This window comes from Balaenoptera musculus, chromosome 4, assembly GCF_009873245.2.
Source record: "Balaenoptera musculus isolate JJ_BM4_2016_0621 chromosome 4, mBalMus1.pri.v3, whole genome shotgun sequence".
Lineage (NCBI taxonomy): Eukaryota > Metazoa > Chordata > Mammalia > Artiodactyla > Balaenopteridae > Balaenoptera > Balaenoptera musculus.
In genome coordinates, this window is record NC_045788.1 from 10,004,404 (window position 1) to 10,016,989 (window position 12,586).

At 49.1% G+C, this 12,586-nt stretch overlaps 1 protein-coding gene across 2 annotated transcripts in view; it reads left to right on the forward strand.

Annotated features, from left to right (window-relative positions):
• Nucleotides 1-716: 716 nt before the first annotated feature.
• The window catches only part of RFTN1 (raftlin, lipid raft linker 1), a 200,741-nt gene continuing 188,871 nt past the window's right edge, over nucleotides 717-12,586 (forward strand). Inside the window, exon 1 of one of the 2 annotated variants that reach the window (XM_036850561.1) lies at nucleotides 717-981. The gene's annotated coding sequence lies outside the window, so the exon portion shown is untranslated. Of the gene's footprint in view, nucleotides 982-1,265; nucleotides 1,343-12,586 lie in introns of those variants that run through there. The other variant, XM_036850562.1, reaches the window with a different exon arrangement.

Genomic DNA, 12,586 nt, shown 5'->3' on the forward strand with positions numbered 1-12,586 from the left:
CTGATGATTTGGCTCTAGGGTTCCCGCTATTAACCCTTACACTGTGATTGTGCTTTGTTTAAAAAGCTCCAGGAAGAAAGACTTACAATGGGCTCACTGCCTCCCATTTTCCCGTCACTAACGCAGCCCTGGCCTGGCTTTTCATTTATAGAATTGTCTCCTTGGCCGGCCTAAAGCTGCAGGCCGAGATGGTTCCCCAGATCTTCTCAAACCTTCTGGGCGCCTGAAGTAGGTGGGCTAGGGTGTGGCATGAGGACAGTGGCGTTATCCCCCTCCTTAAGCACTAACTCCCAAGCAATAACGTAGAGCCTGGGGATGGCCCCACCTGTGGAATGGGGAGGAGGAACGGTCCACTGTTAATGGTCCTCCCTGGAGGGAGGCGCCCCCTCCCTCCAGCACCCAAGCCCAAATTTTGAGGGTTCCGAGTCCCCCACGCGCGCTCCTGACGCACGCAACCTTGGTTACAAGGAGTCGAGAGGGTGGGCGGAGGAGCCACGGGCCTCTGCGCCGTGGAGCGGCGAGGGTCACTGGCTGGGGGGAAGCCGTGTGCAGCGGGCAGGTTGCTGGCCGCCTGGAGGCGGCGGCGCGGGGCGCGGGGCGGGCCAGCTGCTCCCGCTGCGGCTCCCGCGAAGACGCAGCGCAGCATATTTTGCACATGAGTTCAGAGGAAGAGGAAGTGTAGCCGGCGGACGCGCGGCGGCGACGGAGGCGCGTCGGGGCTGGAGCCGGAGCGCGCCGGGCTCAGGGCGCACGCAGCGAGCGGGAGCGCGGCGGCCGCGGGCTCCGCTGAGGGACAGACGCACGGATCGCAGGAGGGACGGACACACGAGCACGCCGCGCCGCCTGCCCCGTCCCCACCCCCTGGCGCCCACGCCTTCCCCGCGCCGCCTCCTGTATACGGCACAAACTTTCCTCCCGGGACGGAACACGCTGTCTCCGGGAGCCCGCGCCCGCGCCTTCTCCTCGGCTTAGTCCAGAACGGTAGGTGGGCGCCTGCAGGATTCGGGATGGAGGCGGGCGCAGGCGGGGCGGGAACCCGGCGGGCAGGGGGAGCCTGGCGGGGCGCCTCCTTGCAGGTTGCCGAGGCTGGGCGTGCTTCCCAGGCGCCGGGGCTGCCAGAGGGCCATCCCCGTCCCCTGCACCCCGGCCCGGATTGGATGGGGCCGGGGACAGGATCCATGGGACGCAGCGGTCTTCGGCCAACTTTTTTTTGGGGGAAAAAAAAAAATCATCCCTGGCGAGCCATGGGGAGAGGCAGCCCAGAGCAGTCTGTTGAGGGTCGTGGGCTCCGCATGCTCGGGGCGCCTAGGAAGGAAGCAGAGGGGAAGCTTCGAGGCTACAGGTGGGTGTAGGACAGTGCTGCAGGGCGTCCTCGGCAAAGATCAGGCGGGAGCTGGCCCCGGAATCCAGGTTCAGGAGAGCGCGAGGCCGGGGTGGGCTGGGGTGGGGTGGGGTGGAGGCGGCTCCCGCTGCCCTTCTGCGTGCGCCCCGGGAGGTGCGTTTGTTCCCGGGGCAGCGGTGTGGACGGGCGGGAGCAGACGTGCCGCGCGTTCAGAGGAAGCGCCGCGGCCAAGGGAGACTCAGAGCCTCGGGGCGCGGGGAGTCCCCGGCACTGAAAACGGGCATCTCACCTTCTGTAAAGGGGGCTTCTTCCCTCGTCCTCACCACTTTCCTAGGCCCAAGGGACACCAGGGTGGACCTGGGTGAGGGCGGGGTGGTGGCGGCGTTTATTTCAGGAAGCCCCGTTGTCAGGCATGCACACCCCCTCCTGCGCCAGGGCTCATGCCCTTCACCTAGACTGCCGCTGTCTTTGGCAGCGAGAACCTCGTGGAGGCCAAGGTGCAGTAACCCAGGCGCCCTGCCTCCCTGGTGCTTGCGCCTGGCTGCCCTGTGTCGTTGTGGGTGGTCCCCAGGGACGCTGGGTGGTGTCAGTGAGTTTGTTAGGGGGTTTAAGAACAAAAAAGTATTAAAAAAAAAAAAAAAGTCTGGCACCAGTTCCTATGTTTGAGTGACTGCCCTGTTTTCCAGCAACCTGGTTTCCTTCTTGCAATTGGTACAGCTGTTTTCAGATGGTGGGCGCAGTCAGGCGAGGCGTCTTCCAGCCCCTGCCATCGTGTGTCATCTCAGGATAAGTGAGGCCCTGCCAGGAAGGAAGGCAGGCGTAATGTGAGCCACCTCTGGGCCCCTGCGTAGGGCGTGCTCTGCACCCCACGTGTCCCTGGCCACAGGGATTCCTAATTTGTACCTCTGAACAGCTGAATTCCCTGCCAGGTTCAAGTGACCCCAGATGTCACCAAACCCCACAGAGGGGTTAAGCAACAAGCTGTTTGGGGCTCTTTGGTGCGTGTGTGTGCTAACCTCAGTGAAATCACTTTAACCTCAGAGGGGGCTCTGCATCCTCTTTTGCCTTAAGTGGGGTTTCTGGCCTGACAGCTGGGAGGACACCCCTCTGGCTGCATTTGTATAACAAGTCGCTGGGTCGGTTTTTCTTTGTTTGTCTTTTGGCTGCATGGACGTGGGGCAAATGGAAGAGAGGTGCTGTGCCGTTAGCTAATAGATTTGGTGCAGGAACTGAAAGAGAATTAATTGGGAATACGAGTCAGTGAGTTCTTTTTCTCCCTCTTGAGCAGGAATTTTTGGCTTCCATTCAAATAATTGCTTTGTCTGTAGGGAAACAGGCAGAAAATCTTTGGCATGAGTGATGTGAGTTCCTGTAAAGCTACTTGTGTTCTTCCAGTCTTAACTTTTCAGCAGAATCGAAATTATGTGGGCCCATGGCTTGGTGGGCATGGGTGTCTTGCTAAATTTCTAAGTTGGTGGACTAGGGAGAGGGCCCTGTGACTCTTCCCCCACCCACCTCCTTTTAAAAAATATAGAAAAGTTGCAAGAACAGTGACCACCCAAATACCCGTATCTAGAGTCTATAATTTTACAATATTGGCTTTATTACACATCCGTCCATCTAGTCATCCCTCTATCCATCCATCAGTTCAACTTATTGTTTTATGCATTTTAAATTAAATGGCAGACATTGGTACAGGTCACCTCTAAACGTTTCAGCACACATTTCATTATTTAGAGTTCAGTATATGTTCATGATTTTCTTAAGGTAAAACTTATACATATGGTGAGTGTATACATACATACATATCTCCATATAGTGAAATGCACAGACCTTGAGGGTAACATTTGCATAATGTTTCGACAGATGCCTACACCTGTGTAACCCTCATCTCTGTCAAGTAATGTTGCCGTCACCCCCAGAAAGTTCCTTCATCCCCATTCCCAGTCAGTCCCTGTCCTCACCCTTTGTTTCTCAGTCAGAGTTAGTTTAGCCTGGTCTTGAACTTCATATAAGTGGAATTCCACAGTATTGTGTAAAGTTTCTTTCACTCAGCATGTTTTTTAGGTTCACCCATGTTTTATGTACCAGTAATTCGGTCTTTCTTATTGCTGAGTTAAAGTCCAGTATTTATTTATAACGCAGTTTGTTTATGTATTCCCCTGTTGATGGACACATGAGTTATTTCCAGGTTTGGGGGGGTATTGTGAATGAAGCTGCTGTGAATATTTGTATACAAGTCTTCCTAGGGACATATGTTGTCATGTCTTGTGGGTAAATGGAGTGGAATTGCTGGGTCATAAAAGAGATGTATGTGAACCTTATAAGAGACTGCCAGACCTTCTCCCAACATGGTTATACCATTTTACACTCCCGCCAGCAATGAATACAAATGTGAGATTCTAGATACAACAACTCATTTTCCTAGCCCAAAGTCAAGAGCATGGTAGACCAGTGTTCTTCTGGGGCCCGAGGGAGCCAGAAACTGGAACATCTGAGACAGTCTGGACCATGTTGTTTTCATAGATGGAGGAGCTGAGAGAAATCCCTGACTCTGCCAGTAAATGGGTTTACTCTTAAATTATTGCAGACAGTCAGACAAATATTTTATTTTCAGAGATCTTCGGAGAAGGGAATTCCATAGGGGAACGTCCCCTTGGTTGTGAAAGAAGATCGACTGCTTTCTATATAAAGAAAAATAAACCCCAAACCCCAAAGAGTTCCATTAAACTTCTGCTTCGAAACTCCTGGGGGATTTTTGGCGTATTGGTCTGGTTGCTCTGAATCTGGTGGAGATTCCCGTTGGATTTCACCGGCTGAGGCAGCTGGCTGTTGAAAGCGGTTGTGTTTGCTTTGTGAGGCAGGTCAGATTTGGCTTTTTGAAGGCTGCGAGAACAGCTTTCCTGTTAAAGTGATGTGGCCTGTCAGTGAGAAACACGGCCTGTCAACACCCCTCTTATTGTCCTGGCTGAGAAAATGGGCCGTTCACTCTCAGGTCCCCTTGCACCTTCGTCCCCGTCTGTGGGCCTGCAGCCAAACCTGGTCTTGGCTGATCCAGGAAGTAGGAGTGGAGCCTCCTGCTTATGTGAGACCCAGGATGAAGCTTGCTGTCTTCTCGCCGAGGTGTCTCATTGAGGTCAGCTGACAAGTGGTACAGAGTCTTAAGACATTGGACTATGTTTGGGGACTGTTCCCTTCATCCGCCTGCCACAGGGTAGAGGCTCAGAATAATTCTCATGGTACCCATCTGGGTGACTGCCTGTCTGGAGGTTGACAGGGATGGCCAAGATGTCAGGACCCCAAGATGTATTTTACTAGAGGCCACTTTACTATAGCCCGTGAAACAGGTTCAAAGTGTTAGGAAAACTTTGCCAACTGTAAACTTCCATTCTAGTAGCACCGTTTTTATTTTATTGCAGATTTTACTATTGCTGTTAACAAAATTATCATTATAGCTACCCCTTGCCAGGCGCCCATTCTTTGCCAGGCACGGTTAGGCTCTTTACATGCGTGCTCTGAATCTAATCCTCGTGAGAGGCAAATACTATTATTATCTGCACTTTGGCCTTGAGGAAACTGAAGCTTAGAGAGGTTAGGGAGCTTGCCCCAAGTTCACATTTTCATGTTTCCTGGACATTAAGGGAAGAGGCTGTGACCTTCTGGTTTCGCAAGTGCAGATTCCAGCTGCAAGCATAGATTTCCAAATACACAAAGCCGTCGTAGAAGAGAAATGTAAGCTGGATGGGGGATGGAAGTTGGAACAAATGACACACTGGAATCACTTTCTTAAGTCTTTTGCCTTTTTGTTTCAGGCTTTCTGAGATTTGGGGCACCTGGAGCCTGGGTAGAGGTACTAACTTGGTGACAATTTAAGATATTATTGGTTGTGATGATTGTAATTTTATCGTAGGGAAAGAAAGACGTTGCCAGCTGTTTGGTTTGAGTGTCTGTTGCTGAGTCGTCCACTACAGTAGCCACTGGCTACATGTGGCTATTTACATTTAAATGTCAATGAATTAAAAGAAAATAAAATTTAAAATGCAGTTCCAGTCTCACCGGCCACCTTTCAAGAAGAGCCCTAGAGCCACACGTGGTTATTGGCGAGCGAATTGGACAGAGCAGATGTATTTTCATCCTCGTTGAAAGTTCTGTTTGATAGGGCTACTCTACACTAAGCATTTCTCTTTTGTCCTTCAGTTTAAGAACTGGCCACACTCTTGGCTAAAGCTTAGGCTGTTTTTCCCTGACAAAGAGATAAATTTAGCCAGACATTTCTTTTACGTTTATAAAAAGGTTTGTGTGTGTGTGTGTGATCTTTCCTCCCATTTACATTCAGTTTTTGACGTAAATTTGAGTTTCCCTTTTCTCCTGGGCCCCCAAAGGGGCTCTCGTTATTATCGTTGTGTGTTTTACCAAGATGCTTTCTCTGAAAAGATCGGTACAGCGGGCAACCAATGGCCACTGCTTGAGGCCCTGTTAATTTCCTTGCTCTCCAAAGAATTCAGTTCAGCTTTTAAATATGCATTTGTGCGACCTACTCCCTACCTGGGCTGAATTCAGGAAGAAAAAGCGCTCTCAGCGGGGCCAGAACCAAAGAGCTAGACAATCAGGTCACGTTCTACGTGTGATCGCTACCTGCCAAGACTGAGGTGGAACAGACATCCTTTGGGGTAGCTGGGGGCTTCGTTAGGGGGTTTTTCTGGGTCGGGCCTGCCCCTGTGGTGTAGGGAGCAGTGGAGGGGCCACGGCATCGTGTCTGATGGTGCAGGATGGTGGCGGAGGGACGTCCCCTTTAGGGGGTGTCCGCTACTCAGGCTCGGTTCAAAGGAGAGGGACGCCAGCCCACAGGGGTCAGTGGGGAACCCAGAGCCCCCAGAGCTGGGAAGTCAACATCAGCTATGTTTGCCTAGCTTGTTTGATGCTCACCAACTCTCGTGCTACTTTATGAAGCTGTATTGGATGTTTCCACACTTTTTCAACCAGGAAGCCAGCTGCACTTCACACTGACAACGTTCTTTGGCTTTTAAAACTAAACTGTCCCATTGTGCTGTTCCATAGGCAGACCCCCTGCATGGGCAGCATTTATTCTTTGCAAAGGATTATCAGCTTCCATTTGTGCGTGTGTGTTTGTGTTGTTTGTGTGTGTGTGTTTGTGTGTTGGAAGTCCCTAATTAGTATTTCACCCCGAGGAAACACTTCTGAGGAACCTTCAAGTTTTATGGAATAACTCCCAAATTACTCAGATTTGGAGAACTTTTTGTAATAGACCTTATCCATTAAAGTCGGATGAGAAGACATTAGGTTAATCACAGACTCTGGTTGATGGGACGTGACCATATCGTGTATTACAAGATTTTGGACATGCAGAGTACAAGAAATCAGACTGTTCATTTAAACACTTCTTTAACTTAGAGAGGTCTTTGGGGATTTTTCCAGTGTCTTGGGACACTTTATAAGCACCCTTTCAGTGTGGTGTAATTATAGCAGGTTAACAGGGATCTTTATCATCGGTAACAAGTAGTACTAGTAATAGTACTAATAATGGTTAACATTTAGACAGCCATTTCTAGGTGCCTGAGCTCTTCCAAGCCCTGTTAAATTAACTTATTTAGTCCTCACCCTGCAAGTGGATCCTGCGGTCATCCCGATTTTATAGTTGAGAACCCTGAGGTTAAGTGGCTTCCTTGACGTCACTCGGCTAGGAAGTAGGGGCCCTGGGACTTTAACCAGGCGCTCTGGCTCCAGAACCTCACCAGCCCCTGTGCTGTGCTTTTAAAAAGGCGAACTTGAGAGCAACAGGCAAATATTCCAAAGGCCCTTTCCATCCTTTTCCAGATAACAGGCACCTTTCCTTCTCCGGAAGTCTGTTGACGGAGTAGGTGTTACTCTGCATCTCTTGGGGCAGGGCATTGGGGTAGTTGTTGTTGAGGATAAAGAGGTAACTGCCTTGGAGAAGTTTGCTGTCCCGTGGGAAGATGGGGTGGTACCCAAAGCTCCAGAGCTCTCTCCCTTGAGCTGTGGACTGGCCCATCCGGCTGCCCACCCCACCTCCCCTTGGATGGAGTTAACGCATCCAGAACAAACTCCTCTGGCCCAACTGCTCCTTCCACGGCGTCCCTGTCTTGGGAGGTGGCCACTGCGGCTTTACAGGTGCTCAGGCCACAAACCTGAGAGGGGCCTTGCATGCCCTCTTTTTCTCATGCCCTGTCTCCAAACCACTAAGAAATCTCACTTCCTACCTTCAAAACGTATCCAGAATTTGACCTCTGCTCACACCTCATCACCACCTGGTCTCCCTGTTCCCAGGGTCAGAGTGATCGTGTCTCCCTCGGGGCTCGAAACCCTCCGAGGGCTCCCATCTCACTGGGGACAAAGCCAGCGTCCTGACCACGGCCACCCAGGCTGCCCCACCTCCCCGGGCAGGTCCAGGACATCCTGGCCTGTTTGCACTTGTGGCCACCTGCTCCCTCACCCCAGCGCTCGCCCTGTCACCTTCCTCAGGACTCTGCTCGCCGTCACCTCCTGGGGGAGGCCTTCCCTGATCACGCTGTTTTTTTCTAAAATTGTGCCCTCCCCTGTACTTGCTAATGCTCCTCTCTGCCTTACTTGTCTTTATGGGGCATACTTTTAAACTTGAACTTCATTCATTATTTTTATGTGTCTAGTGTCTGTCTCTCTGCTCCTGAAAGTAAGGTCCACGAGGGCGGGGTTGTTCTTGTCTTGTTTTGTTTTGGTCTTTGTCTCTGTTTCACTTCGGTATCCCTGGCACTTGGAACAGTGCCTTGCACCTACTAAGTGCTCAGTGAAGGAGGGCGTGATGGTTAATTTTATGTATCAAATTGGCTACTGCGGGGGTACCCAGTTTTTTGTCAAACAGCAGTCTAGGTGTTGCCATGGGGTATTTTTAAAGATGTGATTAACATTTGAATCACCCTCCATAATATGGGCGGGCCTCATCCAACTAGTCCGAGGCCTTAGAAGACTGAGGTCTCCCGAGGAGGAAGGAGTTCTGCCTCCAGATGGGCCTGGGGCTCAGCTCTGCACCATCACCTCTTCCCTGGGCCTTTGGCCTTCTGGCCTGTGCTATAGATTTTGGACTTGCCAACCTCCAAATCCAAAGACAAGTCCTTTAAAACAAATCGGCCCCAACTTCTCTCTCTGTAGATATCTACATAAGGACACACATACACACAAGAAACCCAGGAGGAAGAACAGGCTTTTGGGGCAGGGTGTTGTGTTCTCTTTGGGGCATATTCATCCAGAAGTGCCGGGAAAGTTCCAAGTGAAGATGTTGGAACGGGTCCGTGGGCATGCCTGCTGGAGCTGGAGAGCAGTCAGGCTGGGAGGGGAATCTGACAGCTAAGGGGGAGATGATGCAGTTATGGAACTTTTTTGAGCCTACATGCCTCCCTGTATTGGAGGTTCCCAAACTCTGTACTAAGGCACCCCAAGGCACCGCAGCAAGTGGTACTTGCATGTTGGATGCCACCCTCATTACTAGCCCGAGGTAGTTGTTCACAGGATCAACATCAAAGGCCACCACTTCCTTTTGATGACATCATATCTTTGCAAAGCTGGATTTGGGGTGGTTGCTAAGAAGATCATTGTTGAACAGGAGATGAGCGTGGTGGTGTCCAGTGTGATTCTGAGGTTCGAGAAGTTTCCCAGTGCCAAATGGATGCACACATCCCAGTAGTAAGTAATTATGGTAATTTAAGGATGCAGGAAAAATTTTTTTTTCAGTTTGTGTATTCTGTTCTTTCAAAAGGCTGCTAAGTTGTTTATACATAACTATCAATTTGTTTGGACCTGACTACTTAATAAATCGAGCTGTGGATATTGCTTTTAGCCTGGGGGTGCTGTGAAAAAACGTATAGGGACACTGGGGGTGCCATGACCTGGAAAGTGTCAGAACCTTTGCCCTGTATTGTTCTGGGTATTATATGTAGTGTGTACAAGATAAGGAGCAGGGACAGAAAGACGGGACAAAGGGACAGGAATGAGGGCTGCACCCCAAATGTTGTATTTCTACAAAAACAAAAGATGTGAGCAAATAAAATATAAGCATTTGTTAAATCAGGGTAGTGGGTACAGAGATGTCTCATTTTTTTTATCCTTATCCATATGTTTGCGGTGGTTGGTAGTGAAAGTAATTTGAAGAGAGAGACAGAAGGAGGCTGGAGATAGAAATTTGGGGGTGCACTTGTGTTTGGGATGACAGCAGAGAGCCTGGGAAGGGAGGGTATGAGGTCCAGAGAGATTCAGGTGATGCAGGGGTGGAACCAAGGGGGTCAGCAAGACCATGTTCTTCTAGACTGTGGTCCTCAGCCCTGGCTAAACGGCCTAAGAGAGACCCTGGGCCCCTGCGTCCTGGGTGTTAGGAGATTGGAGAGGATCAGGAGTGGGAAAAGACAGGGTTTGCTCTGAGGGCGTTGATTCTCAATCCTGGATATCAGTTAGAATCACTTGGAGGGTGTCTTAAGAATGATGCTTGGGCCCCACCCCAAATGCCTGGGCATCTGGACATCAAAACAGCTGTCCAGGTGATTCCAGCTTGCAGCCAAGATTGAGAACCACCACCATGGTCCAGGCTTTCTCAAGCTTTACTGTGATTCAGACTTTGATGAATCGTGTGTGTAAAAGTGGATTCTGGTTAAGCAGGCCTGGGTGGGCTGATCCCAGGAGTGCCATTGCTCCTGGTCTGAGGACCACACTTTGAGTAGTAAGTTCTTCTGAGGGGAGGCTGTTTTATTTAAGGGTGGTTGTGATGGAGGCTAGTGGGAGAGAAGAAAGGTGGTCTGGATCAGTCTCCACCGAGTGTTTTCCTTTGATAATGTAAATACCTCTCATATGCCTTATCTCCTGCTGTGTAACATATTACCCACAAACTTGGCAAACGAAAATAGTAATGAACGTTTATTATCTCACAGGGCTTCTGTGAGTTAGAAATCCAGAAGCAGCTGAGCTGGGTGGTTCTGACTCAGGGCCTCTCACGAGATTGTGGTCAAGATGCTGGCTGGGCTGAAGGCTGTTCTGGAGCTGAGGGATGCTCCCACTTGAGTGTTGAGTTCGTCGTGGCTGTTGGTTGGAGGCCTCAGTTCCCTGCCCTGGGGGCTTCTCCACGGGGTTAATAGAGTGTTCTTACAATGTGGCAGCAGGCTTCCCCCAGGGACATATCCTACTGACTACACAGGTCAGCCCTGTTCAGTAGAGGAGGGGACCACTGGTGAACGGGAGGATTATTGAGGGATATCTTGCAGGCTGGCCGTGATACATCTTGTTGTCTTCAACTAGGAAACGTAATGCACATGCAACACAGAAAACTTGAAAATATAGAAAACCATAAAGAGAATGCCTCCCATCACCTCGTGACCCAGAGGAAAGTTCTGTGAATATCTTTATTTAACCTGCCAGTTAAAAAAAATACGTGGATTTTCATATACAGATACACACATAGACACTTAAAAAAAGTAGCACCATAAAATAACCCCGTTTCATACAGATTGTTCTTTTTCTTGGCATTGAATCAGGAATACTTTCAATGGCTCAGTTTTAGTTATCCTTGGGTTTCTGTCTTAGTTTGTAGGATATCAAGATTTGACACCATCCGTACAGCTGATTGGATTTTCAAGTTTTCATTTACATTTCTGGGTGGAGAGAGATGTTCTTATCATGTAAAAACTTCTTAATTTGGATCACCAGTTCCTACTTTGGGTGCCTGAATGATGTAATAAACACACTCGAGTCTTTAAATATAGGATTTGAGTGGAGAAATAAAGAATGAGTTTGCCAGCTGATCCAGCATCATTGCGTATAATTGCCCCATCTCTGGTTGCTTGTCATGAGCTGTTGGCAGCTGTTAAAATTAGCTTTACAGTCTGCCTCAGATTAGCAGCAAGTGTGGTAAATGAGGGCTCACTCTTAATGAAACTAATTTGTATTTGAAAATATAACTACATTTATTGCCCCCATTATTTAAATGTGTGCATGCTAGTTGATAGTAAAAATCAACCTTTAAACTGAGGGAGTTTTTTAAACCCCAGCTGAAAAATAATTGTTTAAGGAGGTGATCCTTTTTGAAGTGGTTTTCCAGTGTTTTACCTGCATCTGGGGAAGTATTTCAAAACCCAATTAGAACTACTTTAAAATAAAAATTCAAACATTTCGACATTTAAAATGACACAGAACATCGTGCCCCATGGCTGATCAGCTTTTTCTGGAACCAAGTCTATGGGGATGTGCCCTCTGTTTTATATCACAGCAGTTTTCTCTGAATGCCCTGCACCCCGCCCAGACTTCTAGAACAACCAGCCTCACTGTACCACGTGTATTTCTTCATTGTCTTTCTTCTCCTTCACCTGTGATCTCCTTGAGGGTAGGACCTGGTCTTTCCATTTTTGTATTTCCTAATTGAGGGCGTGACTCAAAAGAGGCCATAATGAACGTGCATTGGATGAATGAATGCATGAACTTGGAACATGAATTCTCTCCCTCATGGAGCTGACAGTTCCTGCATGAAACTGGGCCCACATATACCAAAGACGCACCTCCTTCTAGGCTTGATTCAGAAAGAATTGATTTTTCCAGAGTGTCACCAGTTGAGGGATCTTTGCTTCCAGGTCATTTGCAAATGGCCTCTCCTTGTAGTGGGTCTCAGAAACCCCCGGTGATTACCTTATTTTCTTCCATAGTTTGTCTCCAGTCCTAATAACGTTTAGCCAGTTTCTGCTGAAGAACTATAAGGATATTTTGGCTCTTTTCCCACTGTCTCACCATAGGAGCGGGGAAAGACCTCCTCTCTTTCTTCTACCTGTGAAGACCTCTTGGATGGTTTTTCTTGGTGCCTTGATGCTAGAGAGACCCATGCACGTGGGTGCAGGGATGTCTTTTGGGAAGATAAAGACGTAAAAAGAAGAAAAAACCCTCCTGTGTGACTGTCAAATAATCAAAGCTGATCCAACCATCAACTCACACATAAAACAAGTAACCTGGTTTCCATAGGTGTCAATGTGAAGTGACTATAGGAATTTGGAAGGGCAGAGCTATGGGGGTTGGATGGGCCATAGGAAAGTACTGGAAAAATGTCATCATCACACACAGGTGATTTTTAGCAAGTGTCCTTTACAAAAGCAGACAATAGCGAAAGGAGACATAGGCATGAATAGCACTGCTGGTCATGATTCCCTCCCAGTGAGCTGATGCCCCAGGGTGAGCAGGGGGTGGAGGGGCTAAATCCGTGGAATC